The 23,850-nt window shown below is 41.3% G+C and overlaps 1 protein-coding gene across 8 annotated transcripts in view; it reads right to left on the minus strand.

The window, feature by feature from the left end:
• AFF3 (ALF transcription elongation factor 3) overlaps positions 1-23,850 on the minus strand; it is a 543,284-nt gene that overhangs the window by 220,625 nt on the left and 298,809 nt on the right. The window lies entirely within an intron of this gene.

Raw genomic sequence — 23,850 nt, forward strand, 5'->3', positions numbered from 1 at the left:
GAATAAGAAGTTTGTAAAAGTTAGAAGTGTCTTTTCTCAGTGGAATTAAGACAGTAAGTCAACGACGTATGCAAGACGCTGGAGATACACACAGGGATCGGACGTGTTCCACGGCCTCTGTTGCTCAGACAGACACAGAAGCCAGTAAATAAGACACGGAGAGAATATTGGGCAGTAACAGCTTTTGAAAACTTTTAGTCTAATAAGTCATAATTTGGTGTCTGAAGAAATAGTCCTCATCATCTAAACCAGCCATCAATTATTGATTTTTTCTGATCCAAATCAGCACACCAGTTGATTACTTTCTGTGCAGGAAAATCCCTACTACTCTGCAGACCCAGAACACTTTGTACATAATAATATAGCACCTATATCGTAATTGTGTACCTGTCTGCTGCTTCTTTAGAATGTCAGTTCCAGGAAACACTTTCTCACAGGTGTTGAATACTCTCAGGATGGACACACACACACACACACACACACACACACACACACACAAAATGAAGGACCACTTGCCTGTTCTCATGGGAACAGAATATGTGTCTCTTAACAACACATGCAACCAGTATATCTTGCAAAACCTAACAGTTTAGCCTGAGAGCATATATAAAAATCATTCTCACATGGTACCTTATTCTCGGACATAAAAAGGAAACACATGCACAAAATAAAAGATGAGCTCACAGAGATGGCAGAAAAAAGTGAGCAGAGTGGCCAATCACAGGCTACACCTTTATATGACGTAGCACACCAGTCATGAGAAGTAAGGTCTGCACGTGTGAGAACCAACCAGCCTGGGTTCAAGAGTAGCCCAGTGTCAGCAGCCTGCACCATCGCTGACCATCATGTGAGAGCATCTGCAGCAGGTTCACGTTCAATTCATTCATTAATTACTCCCACAACATTTACTGAGCTTCTGTGTACTACCGTGTTTCCTGGAAAATAAGATCTAGCCAATAAGCTCTAATGCATCTTTTGGGGCAAATATTAATAGTAAAAGAAGACCGAGTCTTATATAATTAATATAACATAATATAACATAACATAATACCGGGTCTTATATTAAATTTTGCTCCAAAAGACACATTAGAGCTAATTGTCCGGCTTGGTCTTATTTTCAGGGAAACACGGTATATTTGAAGCACTGCGCCAGGCACAGGACATACAACAAAGAGCAGGACATAACAGCCCGTGCCTGCATGGAGTTTGGGTTCTGGGAATGGGGCAGACACATAGGCAAACATAACAGTGCGTGTACTCGGCCCAAGGAGGACCGTGTGAGCCACGGCCATGGAGCATGAAGGAGGACGGCACCCCTGACAAAGTCAACGCACCACACCAGGGAGCCAGCTCCCTGTGGGTTTCTCCCAGGTGACCACTCCAGACCTGATGGGGGTAATCCAAGTGGGACTTCACATGACAGAGCAAGCAACTTAGAAAACCCGATGTCCCTGCCCTGAGGAGTGCATCCACCAGTCTCAGGAGTCCCACTCCCTCTACAGACACCTGGTGCCACCCACCCATCCTAATTCCAGATGAAAATTCACAGGCGTTATTCTTAATGGGTTTTTGTTGGGAAACAATCTGCTAGGCTGGGTCCAGCATGTTGCCTGGCAAAGAGCAAGCATTCCATGTTGAATGCTGAATGCTTACCTGGGTGTCACCTATCATCTAGGGCATAATACGTTTGATTGATTTTTTTCAATAATTTTTTATTTCTGAAGAAAGGCATACTAATGGAATGTGGTAGTACTTGGAAGCCTCCTGGTTTATCATATATCATGGAGTTGGTCAGGACCTCAGGAGTTTATTGAAGCCCTGTTTAAGGGCTCAAAGCTCAGCGGAAGCTTTCAGGCTGAGAAGGGTGGCATAAATCTTAGTCTAACCCCCAAACATTCATTGCTTTGTTTGTGGGGTGTTACTGGCACCACCAGGGCTATTTCTTGCATCTATCAACAAATACTGATAGAAGGCCACTGTTTACATGTGCGTGAATTGAAACTTGTCACCCAGGAATGCCAATATGGTTCCTCAGATTAGCTACTGTCACCTCAGAAATGAGGAATAGGGTCCCGGGTGAAAGGGGAGAGAGCATAGGACAGGTGAGAGAAAAACAGCCTGGTATATGGGGTGCTGCCTGGTCTGTTGGTTCTTGAAGTCCTGCAAGATGACAGGTTCCAAGGACTCGGAAGGACACCGACTAACCATGAAACGAATACATGAATCTATACCAACACACCCAGTTTCTGTTCTTCGTAGGATGGGGAGCGTGTTACATCCCCAGAGAGGCCCTTCAGTCTTCCACATCTCAGCTGGTAGGAAAGTTTTCTTGATAAACACCAAACTGCAAATTCTACTCCTTGGTTCCCTTTTTATTTTTGCCCTGAAGTCAGAAGGACCAATCCAATCACCTGCTGCTCTGGTGTGAGACCTGAAGTTAAGATTCACTCTGATGTGCTGCCTTGACGTCTGGTGAAATCAGGAGGGCTTCACATGACCTAACCTCAAGTCCCCCACCTACTCTGCCACGTGGATGAGATGTCCTACCAAACAGCCCTCCTTTCAAGGGGACCGAGTGTGGTTCCTGCTTGTGTCTGAGTAGAGGATTTAGTCCCCTGACAGTCCACAGAATTATTCAAACAAGTCCATCTCACCTCTGTGGGGACCTCACCCTCTTGTTACCACACAGCCTGCCTCTCAAAGCCCCTGCTGGGTCACTGTTCTGGAGTGCAGCCCCGTGTGACCCTGCATCCTCCTCCCCGGGCTGTGACTGTATGTGACTAATAAAAAGCTGTCGATCTCATCTGTCCAGTGTTGGGTGTCATGTGTTCAGCTATCCCCATTACCATGGGGAAGGAACCCCTCCCTCACTAGTAGGGTGAAGAGGACGCAATAAAAGCAGCTGCCTGTTGGCAGGAGGCCTTTGGAACCCGGGAAGTGGAAGTGAGTGACAGGCCAGAACTCGACTTCGTGGGAATTCAGAAATCACATATCCTCACACTTCCCGCCCCCTGGAATCCCACTCTGAGTTTTCTTAGGTGACTGTGGGTATGGCTGCTGATGTAGTGCGGCAGCAAGAACACACAGACAGAAACAGAAGAGTCATACTTCCAGAAAAAGAAAACAGAAACATTCTGGGGCCTCAAGACCACCGGCGACAGAACGCTCACTCCAGGACATATGCATAATGATGCATTTAATTCACCAGCACATTCTGTGCACATCTTATGCTATTTCTTTGAACATTGCACCCCTGGGTATGGAACACGACCTGTGTCTGTATGAAAACAAAGAGTGATGAGCAAGAGAACTAATGATTAGTACTAAGTGTGTGTTCTCGTGACAAACGCCAACCTGTCTCCCCCTCCTCCCTCCTGCCCAAGCTAATGGATGAAGTTCAATCAATACACCCAGGACAGACCACAGAATCAATAACGGGGCTAATTTCATGGAATTAAGAACTGCTTTTTTTTAAAAAAAAAAAAAAAAAAAAAAAAGCAGACACATTTGCAATAACCACATTCTCATGTCGCCTAGCAACAAGATATAAAATGATGCACAATGTCAGTAACTTATTTTCACAAACAAAACCATCCCCTGCCTTGGCAATGCCATAATGTACTTTCCCTACCTAGAACTCCGCGGAGACTGTTAATGCTGCCATTTTTCATAATATACTCCGTTAAACAATCATGTGTTTTCGTTAGTATATTAAACCAGTGAGTTTACTTAATGACGAGCCAGTGAAGCAGTAGATACAGAACAGGGAGAAGTCTGTCTGTTACTATTTTAAGCTCACAGGTTCATTCCCTGGGCAGAGAATTCAGGAGATAGCAAAGGTAATGGATCAAAACATAGGAATTCACATATAAAAGGTGAGAGAACTGGGCAAGCAGTGGTCATAATATGTGTATGTGTGTGTGTGTGTGTGTGTGTGTGTGTGTGCGCGTGTGTGTAAAGGGAGAGTAGACAATGAAGTTCAAGAGCAGTATTAGCGTTTCTTGATGATTTTTTAAATGTTTCTTTGGAATATGAAAGAAGTTTCTGGAAGGTAGAAAGCTTTTGTGGCTCCAACGTATGTCTTGGATATAGGAGTGAAGGTGCGATGTTAGCTGAGGGGCTGGGAGAGAAGGGGCAGCTGGTGTGGTGCTGAGCGGTTAGTGGCCACAAGAGCAGGCTCCCAATACAGGGAACCGTCACTCGTCACGCAGCTGCTGCCCTGGCAGGTGGGGAGGGGAGCAGGCTCAGCCCGAGCTGGGCTTCCCATGTATTATTGCTTGTCATCCTCCTATGATGTTAAGTCCATTTAACAGAAGCAGAAACTAGGCTCCAGGAGTTAAGTGATTTTCCCAGCATCACTCAGCTAGTAAGTAGGAAAACAGGAATTCAGAACGGGACCTGTCAGCGCCACCCACCATCCATCTTTGCCTCCATTGGTTATTATTGATTTCCAGCTGTGGGGAATGTTCTGGGATCCAAGGAGCTAAGATGGGAACCTATTTCCTCAAAAGAAGCGAACAAACATGAAAAAAACGAACTTTCCTGATAAGCCACACGTCACACTGCCCTACATTAACTTGCATGTTTCCATGATTTTTTTGCAAGTTTCTTATTCTCTGTTATGTGGGATCATCAACTCCTTAGTTTAGGGCCATGTATTATATTTAAAGAATCTGTTTTCTGCTGAATAGAGCATTTTGTTCAGGAGACCTCCAGTAACTGGCAAAGGACACCGAGTTTTATAAAATCTTTGGGAGAATGGATCTGCCTTATTCAGAGTGTCAACTGTAACACTTCTGCTGGAAGACAGTAAGTGCTCATGAAGTAGGTATAAAATCACCTTTATGTACCCATGAATTTCAAGGTTTCCCTACCAAGCTGACTGACCAGTGATTTTCACTCAGGATCCTTTGGGACTTGAATCAATACTGGCACCTGTGACACAGCCTCAGATGAGCAAAAAAGTGGATCCGTTACACTGGATGCTAATGTGAAGTGGAACGTGTTGGGTAGTAGGTTAGTAGGGAGGGCAGGTGATTGCAGGCGAAGATGACTCGACGGCAGCCGAGCATCCTCCTGGTTGCTATGACACCCCAGACAAGTCCCTGTCTTACCTGGCCTTTCTGACCTCACCTGTTTCTTTATGTAGGAAATGATTACAACACTTACACAGTCAGAGTCAACAAATATTTATGGAATACCCACAGGGCACAAAGCAATCGACTTAGAGCTTAGTTAAGCCAGGAAATAAAGCTAAAGCAAAGCCCAGAATCCTGGGCAAACCAGGCACAAGTAGAAGCATGAGTCTCTTAAACCCTCCAGGGGATTGTGGCCATATACAGTCTTGGTATTGGGTTATTTTAAAATTACTTTCTGAAAAATCTTGGATACCTGTTCTAGTCAACGTGTGTGTGCACACGTATGCACGCGTTGGTTTCTATTGCTGCTGTAACCAATCATCTCAAACCTAGTGGCTTAAAATAACACAAACTTATGATCTTACAGTGCGGTAGCTCAGAAATCCAGAATGGGCTAAAGTCAAGTGTCACATGGCAGGGCTGTGATCTGTTCTGGAAGCTCTAGCGCAAGACTGTTCCTCGCCCCTTCCAGCTTCTACAGGCCACTCACATTCCCGGCCTCCTGGTCCTTTCTTCCATCTTCAAAGCCAGCAGTGCAGGGAATTCTCTGTCATAGTCCCACCGCTCTGTTCTCTCCCTCTGCCTCTCTTCCACTGATAAGGACGCTGTGATTACATTGGATCCACCCAATGTTATCAATGGGGATAATCTCCCCGTCTGAAGACCAGCTGATTAGCAGGCTGAATTCCCCTTGTCATGCAACCTAACACATTCACATGTTCTGGGGCTGAGGCTGTGGCTGTCTTTTTTGGGTGGTTGGGGTGGCGGGGGGGGGGCATTATTCTGCCTACCACAGTGTATGTGTGCATATGAGTCATTATTTGTCTATCAAGACCAATGATGGGTTCATGGAGTCTATGGGTACAGCCCAGTGACCTGGGTAAGACTGTCTACTGTCTTGAGAACTTTATGTCCTAAGAAAGGTAATACATACATAAAATATTAACTACAATTTAAAAAACCCTGACATTTGTAACATGATCTATAGTTTCCAAAGAACTTATGACACACATGGTTTGGAACTGTGTGAGTCTGCTTGTAAGTGGATTTTTTTTTTCAATAAATGCTATAAATGTATTTTTTCTTCCTTATGATTTTCTTAATACCATTTTCTTTTCTCTCGCTTACTTTATTGTAAGAACACAGTATAGAATACATATAACAGAAAATATGTATTAATCAATTATTTACATTATCCATAAGGATTCTGGTCAACTAGTTAAGTTTGGGGGGGTTGAAAGTTATACACAGATTTTTGACCGTGCAGGGGGTTGGCACCTCTAACTCCTATGTCATTCAAGGGTCAACTATGTATTTCTTATCAGACCCTCATAACTACTTTACAAGACAGGCAAGGAAATTATTATTATCTCTGATTTATAGGTGAGTAAACTGAGGCACACAAGGTATTTTTTTTCCTTAAGGCCAAAAACACAGCAGATTCAAACCCAGGCACGCAGAGTTCTGGCCCAGAGCTCTTTCCACTGTCCACCCTGCGAACTCCTTACTGCACGTGTCACATCACACATACGGCCCAAAGAAGCAGCGAGAGACCGGGTTTCTGTTCTATGACAGGAAAAACATATGAGATTGTTCAGAAACTTTAATAAAGATCCATCCATGTGAAATCAATGAGACAGAAAAAGTCGAGAACCATTTGATTATGTGGAATATAAAACTGAAAGCAACAAAGGAACAACATAAACAAATAAACAAAAACTCACAGACAGAGACAATAGTTTAGTGGTTACCAGAGGGTAAGGGGGGTGGGGGGTGGCAGATGAGGATAAAAGGGATCAAATATATGGTGACGGAAGGAGAACTGACTCTGGGTGGTTCTAGTGATATATAGATGATGTATTACAGAATTGTACATTTGAACCTATGTAACTTTACTAACCATTGTCACCCTAATAATCTTTAATTTAAAAAGAAAAGAAAAAAAAACTTAATAAAGAACACAAAGGAAGTCCCTCGCAGAGTGGAGGGGATTCTCTCTCTATTAATTTGGTGCTTATACCTGATGTGTGCTGTGGACAGTGACACAATTGTGGAGCGAGAGGTCAGGAAGCACCGCGTCCCTGAGGCTGGGGAAAGCAGAGCACCGTGTGGTCTTCACACCAGGAGTTCAAGGGCACTGTTTGCGCCATGGTTCGACGCTCTTGGTATTAGTGACTGAACAGCACTATAGGGCAGCACTAGCCTGTGGGCACAGTGGCAACAGTGAATGTAAGCATAGGGCACCAGAGAGGCTGGAAGTGGTGTTAAAATCTTGCATTCCTGTTCGCACTGCGTGTTATTTTACTCTCCAAAAAGGTACGTATAGTACCGGAGAATCTGAGATCATTCTAACCACGATCTCACACATTTGTTCTGATGTTGTACCTTAAAAAGGGGGGTGGGGATGATTCCTGTGTCCCACCAAAGAGATGTGCTGATGATTAATGAAAGGTGGCCACTCCTGACGGCTGGGTTAGACATCTAGGGCCAGTCTGCAGCGACTGCGTTCCGCCACTCTCTCCAACTCTCTCCATTTAGGGCCGCCCACAGTGGCCTCTGGAAGTAAGATATCACCATTTTCCTTCCAGTAACCTATGAAGACACCTCGGAAAGTGAAACACTAACAGAAGCTGAAAAGTCACCACCACCTGCTGGTATGTCTAACAAAGGCACAGGGGACACGCTGGCCAAGCCGTATCCTGACGCAGCATCCTCTGAAGGGAAGACCTTCCAAACTTCACTGCTCACTACCTCATGACGTGACTCTGACGGTTAAGTTGGTGACAGATAAGAAAAAAGATAGTCGCTGGTATAATGCAGTAAAATACACAAATGTAAATGCATAAAGGGAAGTTGAGTGTGACTCCCTTTCTTAATTGCCTCACACAATTCCCATTAGATGCATAAATTACAGTTCCTATTAACAGCACCATGAATAATAATCAGTTTACTTTCTGACTTGTATCTAAATATACTTGCTATATGATTTCATCTTTTATTCAGCTGTTTAAAAGCAGAACATCTAATTACAGTTCCTATTAGTCAACATTAATTTTTTTTTCTTTTTGCCATAGAGCATGTGTGATGACTGATTTTCTAAAAACAGAATTCTTTAGCATATGGAACAAATCATGTTGTTATTAATGCAGTCCCAAATGACTCTGCATTTCAATTTCCTAAATTATTTAGTCATTGCTGATTATGTCTTTTTACAATTCATTATCTCACTTCTTGCAGCGTGGGCATTTTATTCATTAAGTGTCAAAACGAAGGCTTTGACCTCATAAAAACAGATAATCAGGAAATACTGACATATTTTTAAAAGTCTGTGCTTTCCATCTTTAACATTTTCCTGCTATGTGATGACACGCTCCCAACAACAAGGTTTTCAAGGACATCGTTAGGTACTGATGCTAATCGGTGTGTCGTGACAGACGCTGTTGGCAGAGGTTGCAGAGCAGTCGAGGAGGGGTGGCTGGGGACTTGCTCACCCAATACATCTCTCAGGAGGAGCCCACACTCCTTCTAACTACAGCTCACTCACACTGTGATGGTCTCATTTTAAACAAACACACTATTTGCGTAAGTAGACTATTGTACTAGTTTTATTCAAGAGCTCAAAGGATCTTTTAAAAATAGCTCTTTAAGTAGTACTGGGAAACACAGAAAGAGAAACACTTACTAAATTAAGAGAGAACTAGCTCTATTTTAATAATAAGAATGAATTTTGTCCTCTGGCTGATCCTACTGAAGTTACAGAACCAGAGTCTGACTTGGACCAGTTAGTACGACCTGGGCACCACGACCTACATGCAGAAGGCGGCTCATGATTTCAGTGAGGTCTGTGCACCTTTTCTGAGACCAAGTTCATTGAAAAAAAAAAAAAAAGGCAAAGGAAAAGATGAAAGGATTAAGAAGGCTGAGTACACGAGGAAATTAAAGAACACACATACTTATTTGTACAGAGCCAAAGCCTTGTCTCTATCCGAGATGTCAGCTGGAGCTAGGGGAGACCTAGGAAGAACTTCCCCGGGCTTCCTCAACAACGATTTGTAACCTGGATGGTAGCTAGACCAGTAACACAGAACAAAAGGGTAAACCTTTTAAGTGTACCTTCTAGCTAAACGTGCATCTCCGATCACGCTCCAGTTGAGCGTTGCTGAACAGGCTGTGCCAAGGGAACTCGCTCTGTCTCTGTATTTTTTATTTTGAACAAACAATAGATACCAAATAATCAAAAGGACTTGCACCTAGGCAACGCAAAGCTTGCAAGAGAGGGGCTCAAAAGGAGCTTAGGACCGTCTGCTCAATAGTCATCTGAGGCTGAGAAAGAGGATGTCTTTGGGGAAAGTTGCTGTGATACTGTGATATTTTCCTTCCACCATCTGAAGTGGGTGAGGGGAGAGGAGATGGTTTCTTCTCACCTCAAGCCTAAGTGAAAGGGCTTTTAAACACACAAACACAGGACTTTATATTTGTTCGGGGAGCTTGGGGGATGCCTCACTTAAGCCTGAAAAAACCAACAGGAAGCGGCTGACTGAATGGCCATAGACGGCAGCCCAGAGGTGATGCCAGATGTGGACACTTCCTCCCACAGAGACACCAAAGATGCCACTGATGGGGCATCGTCAAAGGAGCTATACATGGTGTTCACAGTGGGGATCACAGTGGGGAAAATTGTTTTGAAGCCTTTAAAGAATCTTATGAGTGAAAGAGAATCCTTCCTTTCCCAAAGAGAGACACCTGCCAACCCACAAGAGTGCCAGTGCCTGCGCACGTGGACTTGCCGAGCATAACCTCTTTGGCCCCTCACCACCCTTTGCCACCCTAACTCTTGCTCTGGAGGAGCCAGAAACACCAGCTGAAAAAAGGAACGAGCAGGCCTGTGAAATGGAGAAGGAACAACCATGCCCCTCCTTTCCCGGTAGGATTCCGGCCTGAAGGAAGCTCACGTTGGGGGAAGAAAACCTTTAAATGATGTTCAGAGCTCTGACGATGGCCTATGACTGGGCATTTTCATTATGAAATGAGAAGTTCTCTTGTCACTAAGAGTGAATGGACTTTTAAATCATTTAATAGTGTCTGGGAGCTACTGAGATTTGATGCAGGGGCAAGGAGAGAAGTGGCCATGAGAAGGGTTTCAAGAGACTTTATGATCCTGAGTGCTCCTCGGATAATAGCAGTTGCATTTTTCTACTGTGGTAAAAGACACATAAAGTTTTCCATTTTAACCAGTTTTAACTGTACAGTTCAGTGGCATTAGGTACATGCGCACTGTTGTGTAACCATTGCTGTCATCCATCCACACAACTTTCTCATCTTTCTCAAGTGAAACTCCATCTCCATTAAATAATGTGTAATAAGGAGTAAACAAAAAACTCAGCATAAAGCCTGGCTCCTGGCTTCTGCAATTACTTGCTGTGTGGCTGTTTCACTGTTATTTATTCCACTTCTAACACTATTATTTCTGCATATATAGATCTGAGTTTCTGACCATATCACATTCCTTCTGCCTCAAGAACTTCCTTTAATGTTGCTCGTGAAGTAGGCCTGTGAGTAATGAATTCCCTCCGTTTTTGTTTGTCTGAAACTCTCTTTTTTTTTTTTTTTTAATTAAATTTATTGGGGTGACAATTGTTAGTAAAATTACATAGATTTCAGGTGTACAATTCTGTATTACATCATCTATAAATCCCATTGTATGTTCATCACCCAGAGTCAGTTCTTCCATCACCATATATTCGATCCCCCTTACCCTCACCTCCCCCCCACCCCCCTTACCCTCTGGCAACCACTAAACTATTGTCCGTGTCTATGAGTTTCTGTTTCTCATTTGTTTGTCTTGTTCTTTTGTTGTTTTTGGTTTATATACCACATATCAGTGAAATCACATGGTTCTCTGCTTTTTCTGTCTGACTTGTTTCGCTCAGCATTACTCTCTCAAGATCCATCCATGTTGTCACAAATGTTCCTATATCATCTTTTCTCACTGCCGAATAGTATTCCATTGTGTATATGTACCACAACTTCTTTATCCATTCATCTATCGAAGGACATTTTGGTTGTTTCCATGTCTTGGCCACCGTAAACAAAGCTGCAATGAACATTGGAGCACACGTGTCTTTATCTCTAAATGTTTTCAGATTTTTTGGGTAGATACCCAGGAGAGGGATTGCTGGGTCATACGGCAATTCTATTCGTAATTCTTTGAGGAACCTCCACACCGCCTTCCATAACGGCTGCACCAGTCTGCATTCCCACCAACAGTGTATGAGGGTTCCTTTTTCTCCACAACCTCTCCAACATTTGTTACTATTTGTCTTGTTGATGATAGCCATTCTGACTGGGGTGAGGTGATATCTCATTGTGGTTTTGATTTGCATTTCTCTGATGATTAGTGATGTTGAGCATTTTGAAACTCTTTTATTTCTCTTGAACTTTTGAAGAATATTTTTGCTAAGAATTCTGGGTTGACTTTTTTTTTCTTTTTAGCACTTTAAAGATGTCCCTCCATTGTCTTACTGCTTGCCTGGTTGCTGAAAAGAAGTCTGCTGCCATCCTTATTCAGGTTCCTTTGTTGGTAATGTCTTGTTTCTTCTGGCTGACTTCAAGATTTTCTGCCTTTGGTTTTCAGTTTGATTATTACATACATTTGGGGGTGTATGTGGGTGCTTGTGTACTTGTCTGTGTATTTAGCTTGCTGGGTATGCTCTGAGCTTGAGCTTCTAGGACATGTGGTTTGGTATCTCACTAATTTTGGAAAATTCTTGGGCATTATTTCTTCTGCCCATTCTTTTTTTTCCTCCTTTGGGGATTCCAGTTACACAAATATTTGACCACCTGATACTGTCCTACATGTCTTGGACGCTCTATTCGTTTTTCCACCCCTCACATTTTTCTCTTCATTTTCAGTTTGAGTAACTTCTGTCGACTTATCTTCAGGCTCATGGATTCTTTCCTCAGCTGTGTGCAGTCTGCTGATAAACCCATTATAGGCATTCTTCATCTCTGTTTTTCATTTCTCAAAATTTTTCACTTGGCTCTCTCTTCTAGTTTTTATCTCCCTAGTAAAGTTACCTATATGGTTTTATGTGCTGCCTGCCTTTAGCTTTGAGCCATTAATATATTAATTGTAGCAATTTAAGTTTCCTGTCTGATAGTTCTAATATCTGTGTCATATCTGATTCCAATGATTGCTCTGTCCCTTCAGACTGTGTTTCTTGCTTGCTTTTTTAATATGTCTCAAAAGTTTTTGCTGAAAGCCAAATATGCGGTACAGAACAATAGATTCTGAAGTAAGTATGTTCTATGCTTGGAGATGAGAACACCTTCCCTTCTGTTAGGTCTTTATAGTGGAGGTTTGTGTTTATCTAAGTCAGGAGTTGGGCTGGTTGTGATGTTTGCTCTCTGTTTGGCTATGGGTCTTCCCACTTGGCTATGGGTCTTCTCTTTGTACAGCTCCCCTAGTTGTATCCCACTGTTGTATTTAGTCAGTGCTCATGAGTGTGGTGGTTGGAGTGTTGGGAAGGTAAGACAGTCTGTGCAGTTCTGATTAAGCCTTGGTTTTAGGCAGGCACGAGTGAACACAAGTGTTGATGGTATGATCTTCCGCCAGGTGTAATGGGATGTCGGGTAGCACACATTTCTGCCCCTTTCCCAAGGATAGAGCTTTGTCTTTTCTCCTATTTTCCACCCCCAGGTACAACGGGTTTCCCAGGGATGTCAGGATGCATTTTGGTTGCCCTTCCCACCAAGAATTAAGGCTTTTGTTTCTTAGAAATGACAGGGGAGATGGGTTTGAGTTGAGTTTTGGTGGTGGGTGCCCTTCCCCTCCCCCAGCTGTAGGGGATCCACTGGTGTGTCCAGGCTGTAGTTCTGTGCCTCCATCCTGCAGATGAAGACTTTGTATCAGTAGGACAGAGAGAAGAGATGGGTCTGGGGAAGGTTCAGCACAGGCTGCTATTCCCTTCCCAAGCCAACACCACAGTGCAGGCCTGTCAGCACACTCGCTCCCAGGTCTTCCCTGTGAGCACCTGGTGGAGGAAAAGCCTGAAATACAGTGTGAACCTCTCTGTGTATGCGGTGCCCTCCTGTGAGCCCACATTCGCCTTTAGCGATTCATTACAAGTTTCTCGCGGAATCTTCTCACTGGCTGATGTGGCAGTGGGTAGTGTCCCATATAAGCAAATGCTCAGGTCTTGTTTCTTCCAGAAGGTGCCTGTCTCTCTTCATATTTCAGGTTAATTGGTTGCCCTGTGACTTCGTGGGTTTAATAGACGTAGTCAATTTGCTGTTTCTCCAGCTTTTTCCCTGCTGTAAGCGTGTAAGCAACACTCTTTCCAGCTGTCTACCTTCTGTAGCTCTGAGCTGGAACATTGCTGTGAATAGCACTTTACCAAGTTGTGTGCCATCCCTAATCTCCTTTGCGCTACACAACCAGCCTGGGTGAAGCACGTGATAGGTGTCCAGGCAGAGAAGAAAGTCATTTAGAAAACTCACTATTTACTATGCTGAATAAGCACGCCAATTCTCATTTTCAAGTAACCATAGGTATCATTATAAACTGCCAATTCAGTCATGAGTAGATTACTACCAGAGGCAAAAACAAAGTTCATAATTTTAAGTGTCTTTGAGTTCCTACGAAGACATGAATTTTCCATATGTAAAATTACAGCTCTCACTCATTTCTGGACCTTAGAAATCACCGGCTTTTAAAAAAAATAGCAATAACTTCAGGCACTGAATACAATTTAACAAGTACTATGTCCCATATTTGAAAGTATATAAGATATCTTTAAATATGGAATGAATAAGTTTTCTCAAGAAGTTAGATTTTCAATAAATCATTCGAGTACTTATTGAGATTATTTCTGGGTGCTATAAAATCACACAGAAATGAAGGCAATCTCATTCTAATTGAAATTAAATCTATACATCGATAAAAAATACAATATTGAAAAGAAATAGATAATCTTTCATACATGGTATAGGAATGTCTTCCCACTTCCCTTCCTGTGTCTTTTTTTAAGGGTCCGCGTGAAGGCTGAGGAGTTTGTGAACAACCTTTGTGGAGCCCTCCACTATTTTACATTGCTCTCTTCAGTTGCATAAGTCTTCGTGTAGAAAGGATTTATATTGAAGCAGGAGCGTTCCATGTCATTTGCCAATAAGCAAGAGGGCTATTTCAAGCAATCCACCAAGTTTGTTTTGATATGAAAATACTGCTGTAAGTTAGAAGTTATGCATGAATTTTAATCCTTCGTGAGCTCTCAAGAGGAGCCTTTAGAAACACTGTAGACTACGACATATATCATAAAAATTACTTTGCCTGGGTAATCTGATTCATAATTAGGCATACTTAGTATAACCACATACTTATAAAGGCAACTTATAGGCATAAGCTGACATAAATGAACATAGTTTTACAATCAACTAAGAAGGCAAAGAAATTAAATAAGCACTTTATCCTTAAAGAGATAAAAAGCTATCAACAACCTATCAAACAAATGTTCCACCAGGGGGTGTAGTCTGCATTTATTCCCCTTGCAGCCACTTAGTACGTGTACCAGAACAGTTGTACAGAAAACTATATTTTTGTAAAGTGATTTATAATGTCCTGGTGGCTTTCATTTTTATTCTAAGGAAGCTTTGTCTTTGTATTTTATTACTGTTTGTCAATCAAACTCAAAGTGATATCTATTTTGGTTTTTCTATTAATGCTAAGCTTTTGGTTTTTCTTTTAATGCTAAGTTTTGTTTTTTCTATTAATGCCACGTTTTAAAGAAACTGTAAGCAGATATCGAGAGTCTTTAGGGGAGTTTGCTATTAATCCTAGGTTAATACTTTCCTATATATAGCTAGGAATCCTTTAGCAAAGCAATTGTTTCTTAGCAATAAAGATAATCTTACACATATCCTACCACTAGATTTTATAGACTGAGATTTCTTTAAGTGAACCTCATCTCTAAGGAATTTGAAAACACTTGCTTATCCTAACAAGAATAATAGCAGCAAATATAGTCACCAGTTCCAAAATAAAATGTTTATTTCGATTGCAGACTTAGAAAATTGGTTTAACTCCAGAACCCCATTTGATGAACGGAAACATTTTTAGACATGTTGACTCACCACGATATGCGTATTCACATATTTATCCAGCAATAGATGTTACATCCATATCAAATAATGGGTGAGAACAATCGCTTTTTTCTTGGCAAAATGTGCACTGTATTGAAATCTCTACTGGCTCAGTGTCACCCAGCCAGTCAATGCAGAAGTGGTGTTGAACACAGGCATGTCAGAGGCAAAAGCTCAAGTTCCCGTGGAAACTCACACCCATGCCATCAGGGGTGCTGTGGCTTCTGCCCCCAGAACTAACTCTTGGTGTCTCTTGACTCTCCATCTTGACCTGCAACTCTTCTGGGGACGAGGACAGCGTTGACTTGTTGCCTTTCACTAGGGCTAATACTAGCAGGAGGCCTCCACTAGGAGGGGTAGTAACCCAGAGCTCCATGGAAAGCAGCATAGCACACGCTGATACAAAATACCCAGCGTTTCAATATGTAGTCCTCAGTAACTAGGTTACACATGAGTGCCACTCGAGATCAATTTGTAAGGAACTGTCACAGGTATTTCTGTGCTCACTGTGCACCCCTCGTGGCACACTGCAGCCATCAATCCTCAGTCTAACTCTTCACAACCCTTTGCAGCTTCTTCCTATGGAAGCAGCAAACACCGCCATGGATACATCCCCTCATTTCCTCAGGGCTGTGACAAAGAGGTGGTACAAATACAAGAGTCTTGATGCATCCCCACAAGAGGAATTTGCTCAATCTTCCATTTTGAACAGATTCAGATTAAAAAAAAAAAAAAATCACACTGTATCGTGTTTATTACTTGGGCTCAGGAGTCTGGGAGACATGAATTTAAACCATAACCATGTCTCTTAATTGCTGGGTTAACCTCTTTACAGCTCAAGTTCATTTTCTGTAAGGTGGGGATGATGCCATACAGGGGTAGTGTGAGGCCTGAAAGATGTGACGAGCACAGTAAGCCATGAATACCTGCCATGCGATGCCGTCAGTGTTGTTTCTGTTGTGCTAAGTCACGGAGTTGGCTCTAGTTCAAGGAGGCTGTTCAGAGCCTTTGACCTCAAAAAAAGGGAAGCTATTCTGCACTGTTGACTTGATTGGCTCTTGATTGTTTTTAGTGATAAAAAGTCCGAGGCACATTCTGTGGGGAACTCAGAGTTTCTCCAGTGCTGCTAAGACACTGGGGGGTGGAGGGTAGGGTGGGATGAAGGAACACATTTTGTTAAAGGCTCAAACCAAAATTATTGCTGATCTGATTTCCTAAACATTTGTTCTAATTCACCGAACATTTTACTCACTGTCTTTTCATTTTCCTCCATTTGCATGTGCTTTGCTTTTGATGTGGCGTACACTTTAGAAATACATTATTAAGCAGACAAGCATGTCCCCCCTGGAGCAGGCACTCTGTCCCGTGCTTATTCTTAACAAATCTCCTTTTGTGTTCTTTTGTGCTGAAGTGATTAATCATTTCAACTATCCAAGGGTTGCTGATGATTTTCCAGTTTTGATGACCCCTCCTCCCCCACCATTGACACTGTTTTAAACATGTCAGGAAATTTGCTTTTGGGTTTCTTTTCATAGCACAGTGGGCTCCTCGTTGCATATAATAACTAGTGAAACTCACAAAGAACTCGATGTTCATTTCTTGCCTTTTTCCAGAGTTTGAGGTTAGGGTATGTGTGGAGGGGGTAGTAACAGACTTCAGTGAAAAAAAAGGAGATGGAAGTTAAAAAGTCAGAATGATAAATGCTTATGATACAGACCAGAGGAGAGGTTTTTATCTCACAGTCTGGAGAGAACCTGTTCTCTCTCTCTCTCTCTCTCTGTGCAGTATCATCCTCATTGCATTGTGGCAGGGTTTTCTTTCTCCATGTCCCATAGATTTGGGGTCACTGTATTTTCATTTTCATTTGTCTCAAGGTGTATTTTGATTCCTTCCTTGATCCCATTGTTAACTCATTCATTGTTTAATAGCATGTTATTTAGCCTCCAAGTGTTTGTGTGTTTTTCAGTGTTTTTCCTTCTAATTGATTTCTGGTCAGAAAAGCCACTTGATAAGATTTCAATCTTCTTAAATTTATTAAGCCTTGTTTTGTGGTCAAACTTGTGGTCTATCTTGAAAAATGTTCTATGTGCACTTGAAAAGAATCTATATTCTGCTGCTTTGGGGTGAAATGCTCTAAAAATATCAATTAGATCCATTTGTTCTAATGTATTATTTAAGGCCAGTCTTTCCTTGTTGATTTTGCCTGGAAGATCTAGCCATTGATGTCAATGGGGTGTTAAAGCCCCCTACTATGACTGCATTACTGTCGATCTTTTCCTTCAAGTCCATCAATAAATTTAAGAAGACTGAAATCATATCAGGTGCCTTCTCCAAGCACAGTGGTATGAAATTAGAAATCAATTACTGGATGGCTTCACAGGTGAATTTGTCAAACACTCAAAGAAAAATTAACACCTATTCTTCTGAAACTATTCCAAAACATAATTCATGAGGAGGGAAGGCCATATAATAAACATAATAAAGGCCATATATGACAAACTCACAGCTAAAATCATATTCAATGAGGAAAAGTTAAAAGTATTTTCATTAATATCTGGAACAAGATAAGGATGCCCAATTTCATCACTTTTATTCAACATAGTAGTGGAAGTTCTAGCCACAGCAATCAGACAAGAAAAATAAATAAAAGGCATCCAAATTGAAAGCAAGAAGTAAAACTGTCACTATTTGCAGATGACATGATACAATATAGATAGAATCCTAACGATTCAACCAAAAAACTATTAGAACTGATCATTGTATTCAGTAAAGTAGCAGGATACAAAATTAATATTCAGAAATCAGTTGCATTTTTATACACCGATAATAAACTATCAGAAAGAGAAATTAAGAAAACAATACCATTTATAATTGCCTCAAAAAATACTTAGGAATAAATTTAAACAAGGAGGTAAAAAACCTGTAGTTGGAAAATTATAAAACACTGAAGAAAGAAATTGAAGAAGATACAAATAAATGGAAGCATATACTATGCTCATGGATAGGAATAATTAACATCATTAAAATGTCCATGCTACCCAAAGCAATCTATAGATTCACTGCAAGCCCTATCAAAATACCAGTGGCATTTTTCAGAGACCTAGAACAAATCATCTTAAAATGTATATGTAACTACAAAAGGCCCCCAAATAGCCAAAGCAATCTTGATAAAGAAGAACAAAGTTGGAGGTATCATACTTCCTGATATCAAACTATACTACAAGGCTATAGTAATCAAAACAGCATGGTACTTGCATAAAAGCAGTCACATAGATTGATGAAACAGAATAAAGCCCAGAAATAAACCCACACCTATATGGTCATTTAATCTATGAAAATAGAGGCAAGAATATACAAAGAGTTAAAGACAGTCGCTTCAATAAATGATGTTGGGAAAACTGGACAGACATACGCAAAAAAATGAAACCCAATCACTTCTTACACCATATCAAAGAACAAATTCAAAATGAATTAAAGACTTAAATGTAAAACCCAAAACCATAAAATTCCTGGAAAAAACAAGCATAAACTCTGACATTGCTCTGAGTAATATTTTTTCTGACATATCTTCCTGGGCAAGGGAAACAAATGAAAACATAAACAAATAGGACTACATCAAACTAAAAAATTTTTGCACAGTGAAGAAAAACATCAACAAAATAAAAAAACAACCTACTTAAAGAAGAATATATTTGCCAATGATATATCCAATAAAGGGTTAATATTCAAAATTTAAAAGAATGCATACAACTCAACATCAGAGAAACAAACAATCCAATTAAAAAATTGGCAGAGGATGTGAATAGACATTTCTCCAAAGAGGACACACAGATGGCCAATAGACACATAAAAAGATGCTCAACATCACTCATCATCAGAGAAATGCAAATAAAAATCACAATGAGATAAAAACCTCACTCCTGTCAGAATAGCTATCATCAATAAATCAACAAAGAACAATTGTTTGTGAGGATGTGGAGAAAAGGGAACCTTCATACACTGTTGATGGGATTGCAAATTTGTGCAGCTACCATGGAAAACAGAATGGAGGTTCCTCAAAAAATTAAGAATAGAACTATTTTATGACTTAGCAATTCCACTTTTGGGTATTTATCTGAAGAAATCCAAAACACTAATTTGAAAAGATATATGCACCCCAATGTTCACCGCAGCGTTATTTACAATAGTCAAGATATGGAAGCAACCTAAGTTCCCAGCAATAAACCACTGAATAAAGAAGATGTGGTACGTATATACCAGGGAATATTACTGAGACGTAAAAAGGAATGAAATCTTACCACTTGCAATGACATGGATGGACCTGGAGGGTTATGCTAAGTGAAATAAGTCCGACAGAGAAAGACAAATACCATATGATCTCACTTATATGTGGAATCTAAAGAATAGAATAAAGGAACAAAGAAAACAGAATAGACTCATAGATACAGAAAACAAACTGATGGTTGCCAGATGGGAGTGTTGGGGGGGGGGGGAGACTGGGTGAAAAAGGTGAAGGGTTTAAATAGACGTTGGCAGTTAGAAAATAGTCAGGGGGATGTAAATACATCATAGGGAATACAGTCAGTAACATTGTTCCAAGAACTGCTTTACACAGAACCTATGAGCAGTGGAAACAGCTTTGACTTCCAGCCCTCAATTCTACTAGTAGCAGCAACATGGTAATTAACCAAATTATCTCTACAAATTTATTATCTTGATTTCTCCAACTTGTGCATTACACTCAGTATCTATCAAAATGAAAAACTCAGGCTCATGAAACATAATCAGAATACAAGTGGCAGACACAAAGGGTCTGAGTTTCCCGATGTGTCCACCAGCAGTAGCTGCCGGACTCCTTTTCACTTCCCACCCTCGGGAGTTGGGAGGTGGAATCGATCTTTCTCGCACTTGTGCTAACTGCTAATGTGTTCTCATGCTCCCGGGTAACACCCCAGCCTTGGCAGTCCTTAGAGGCTGATATTTTAAGCGGACAACACCTGAAACTTTTTTTGTTGGAGGATTAGAAGGACAACAGGCTGAAGAGGAGAAACAGACATTGAGCAAAAGGTCAAAGTCATTCATTCATTATTATTCGTCCACTTATTCAGTATTTGTAAAACATCTATTATGTGCCAGTCGTTTTGCTAGCTCCTGGAGATAGACGGTAACAGCTTAATGTGGGTCAGAAAGACCACTACGACTCAATGTAAGAAATGAAATGAGAATAAAGGGTGCCTGGGAAACACAGAACAGAAGCATGTAAGTCAGACTTTGGGAACCAGAAAGACTTCCTGGAGGGAAGGTGTGACATTTCAAGTGAGGCTTGGCAGATAAGCAGGAAACAGCCGAATGTGGGGGCTGGGGGTAGGCAGAGCGTGGTTTGTGGGTAAGGAGAACGTGAGTTAAGACCAGAGGTGAGGGAGGGAGCAGTGGCACCATGCTTCTAGAAGTGAGGTATGAAGCATGAGGTGGGCAGTGGCGAAAGACGAGGCTGGAACACAGGCAGGGCTGGCGCATGTGTGGCCTCTGCAGACACATTCAGGAATGTGACTCTACCCTGAGCCCAGGCGAGTCATTGAAATGTTTTAAATAAACATGCTTTGGAAAGCTGATACAGCTTGCATGGTAGAGAGCTTACTGCAGGCAGAGAGTAGGCTGGAAGCCAGAGAGGAGGTGTCCGGAATAATCTATGTGGGCAAGGATGGTGAGCTGAACAAGGAGAGTGGCACAGGGAGGGAGAGAAGTAGGTTTGAGGGAGGCTTGGGAGACGGAACTGACGGACGTGGTAAGGAACTGAATGTGGCGAGGGTGAGGAGAAGACGAGTCTCAGGCCTGAGCAGCCGTGTGATGAGGACAATCCACGCTGGAGGGAGGGTCGGGGAGGGGCGAGGTGACCTTAGGGAGGAGGTGTCCATGACACACTAGGTGGAGCAGTGGGGGGACAGCTGGATACCAGAGTGTGAAAGTCAGGAAACAGAGCTGGGCTCGTGACACACCCTTGAGACCCCTCACGGCACAGTTGTTAACAGTCGCCGGGAAACTAGCCTATGAGAGAAGAGATCCAAGCCCAAAATCTCAGGGAGAATTACTGGGAGAGGAAGACCTGATGAAATGCCCCCCAAGTGGGGACAGCCCCAGGAGGTGTAGTGTCAGATGCCAAGGCATGAGCCTGTGGTTAGCAGCATCGAGTGCCCACCAAGAGATCATATGGCATTTTTCACAGAAATAGAACAAGAAACTCTAAAATGTATATGGAACCACGAAAGACTCTGAATAACCAAAGCAATCTCGAGAAAGAAGAACAAAGTTGGAGGGATCACAAGAGCTGATATCAAATTATTCTACAAGGTTATAGTAATCAAAACAGCAAGGTACTGGCATGAAAACAGACACACAGATCAGTGGAACAGAATAGAGAGCCCAGAAATAAGCACATGTTTATATGGTCGATTAATCTATGACAAAGGAGACAGGAATATACAATGGGTTAAGGACAGACTCTTCAACAAATGGTGCTGGGAAAACTGGACAGATAATGGGGAAAAAATGAAACTAGACCATTTTCTTATACCATCAACTTAAATGTAAGACCTGAAACCATAAACTCCTAGAAGAAAACATAGGCAGTAAATGCTCTGACATTGTTGTTAGTAATATATATATATATATATATATATATATATATATATATATATATATATATATATATATATTTGATATGTCTCCTTGGGAAAGGGAAACAAAAGAAAAAAATAAACAAAGGGGATTACTGCAAACTAAAACGTTTTTGCACAGCAAAGGAAACCATCAACCAAAGGAAAAGACAAGATACTAAGTGGGAGAAGATATTTGCCAATGATACATCTGATAAGGGGTTAATATTAAAAAAATACAAAGAACTCATACACCTTAACACTAAAAAAACAAACCGTCTGATTAAAAAATGGGCAGAGGACCTGAATAGACATTCCTCCAAAGAGAACATACAGATGGCCAATAGATATGTGAAAAAAGGGTCAACGTCACTAATCATCAGAGAAATGCAAATTAAAATCACAATGAGATATCACTTCACACCTGTAAGAATAGCTATCATCAATAAATCAACAAATAAGTTTTGGAGAGGATGTGGAGAAAAGGGAACCCTCGTGCACTGTTGGTGGGATTGCAAATTGTTGTGGTCACTATAGAAAACAGTATGGAGTTTCCCCCCCAAATTGAAAATAGAATTTCTATATAATCTAGCCATTCCACTTCTGGGTATTTATGCAAAGAAAATGAAAACTAATTCAAAAAGATATATGCACCCTCATGTTCACTGCAGCATTATTTACAATAGCCAAGATATGGAAGCAATGTAAGTGTGCACTGATAGATGAATAGACAAACAAGAGGTGGTACATATATACAAAAATATATTAGTCTGCCATAAAAAAGAATAAATCTTGCCAATTGCCACAACCTGAATGGACGTAGAGGGTATTATGCTAGGTGAAATAACTTAGAAAAAGACAAATATCATACGACTTCACTTGTACGTGGAATCTAAAAATCAAATGAACAAAAACAGAATCAAACTCATTACAGAGAACCCATGGATGGGTGGAAAAGGGGAAGAGATTAAGACATACAAACTGGCAGTTACAAAATAGTCCCGGGGATATAAAGCACAGCACAGGGAATACAGTCAATAATATTGTAATAGCTGTGTATGGTGTCAGGTGGGTACTAGACTTACCGGGGGGCTCACTTTGCAAATTATATCAATGTCTAACCACTATGTTGTACACCTGAAACTAATACAACATTGGATGTTAATTGTAATTGAAAAATAAATTTGAAGAAAAAAGTTTAAAAATTAAGTATATCTTTGGGGAACTCATACATTTGAAAGTATTACCAGATATTCTCATTTTACATGTATGAATATTTTCAACTCTCTATACTAAAATAAAAACAATACTGTAAATAGTGAGCCTCATTTATTGATAAAGAATTTGCACTTTTTTCTTCTACATGATCCGTTTAAGTACTTATTTTTCTGAAAATGAAGACTACCTGAAATATAGACAAGTAAACTACTACAATGTTGCCGTGGAAACCTGAGTAGAATAAATGGATGACACTGTGTTGTCCAATGGACCACGTGTGCTCTGTGCCAGTAAGGTGCCATCTATCCATTTCCGTCCCGCCCTTCTGCACTTTCGTGCTGCTGGGCTGGGCTTTGCAAACCACCTTTCTAAGGAGGACTGGCATTGAGGACTGTGTCTACATTGTTTTGTCCCCGACGTTCTCTCTCTGACTCACTCGTCCTCCATAAGCACAGGATGAGTCCCTCCTGCGTGTCTGGCAGGTGTTCGAAGGCACTGAGTAAATCTACTCTTTTTAAGTTACAATCAATCTTACCACTTCTCTGTTTGGTTGATGTGCCTTCCGAGGGCGGAGCAATAGAAAACGTAACAAAGCAAGTGAGTGGAATGCCTCAGTCCTTGAAGGTAGTGCTGAAGTTCTCCCAGTATCGTCTTGAGAACCTGTGAAGCTGTATGGTGGCCATCACTCCACCTGTCTAGCCAAC

Source organism: Rhinolophus sinicus, linkage group LG05 (assembly GCF_036562045.2).
Source record: "Rhinolophus sinicus isolate RSC01 linkage group LG05, ASM3656204v1, whole genome shotgun sequence".
Lineage (NCBI taxonomy): Eukaryota > Metazoa > Chordata > Mammalia > Chiroptera > Rhinolophidae > Rhinolophus > Rhinolophus sinicus.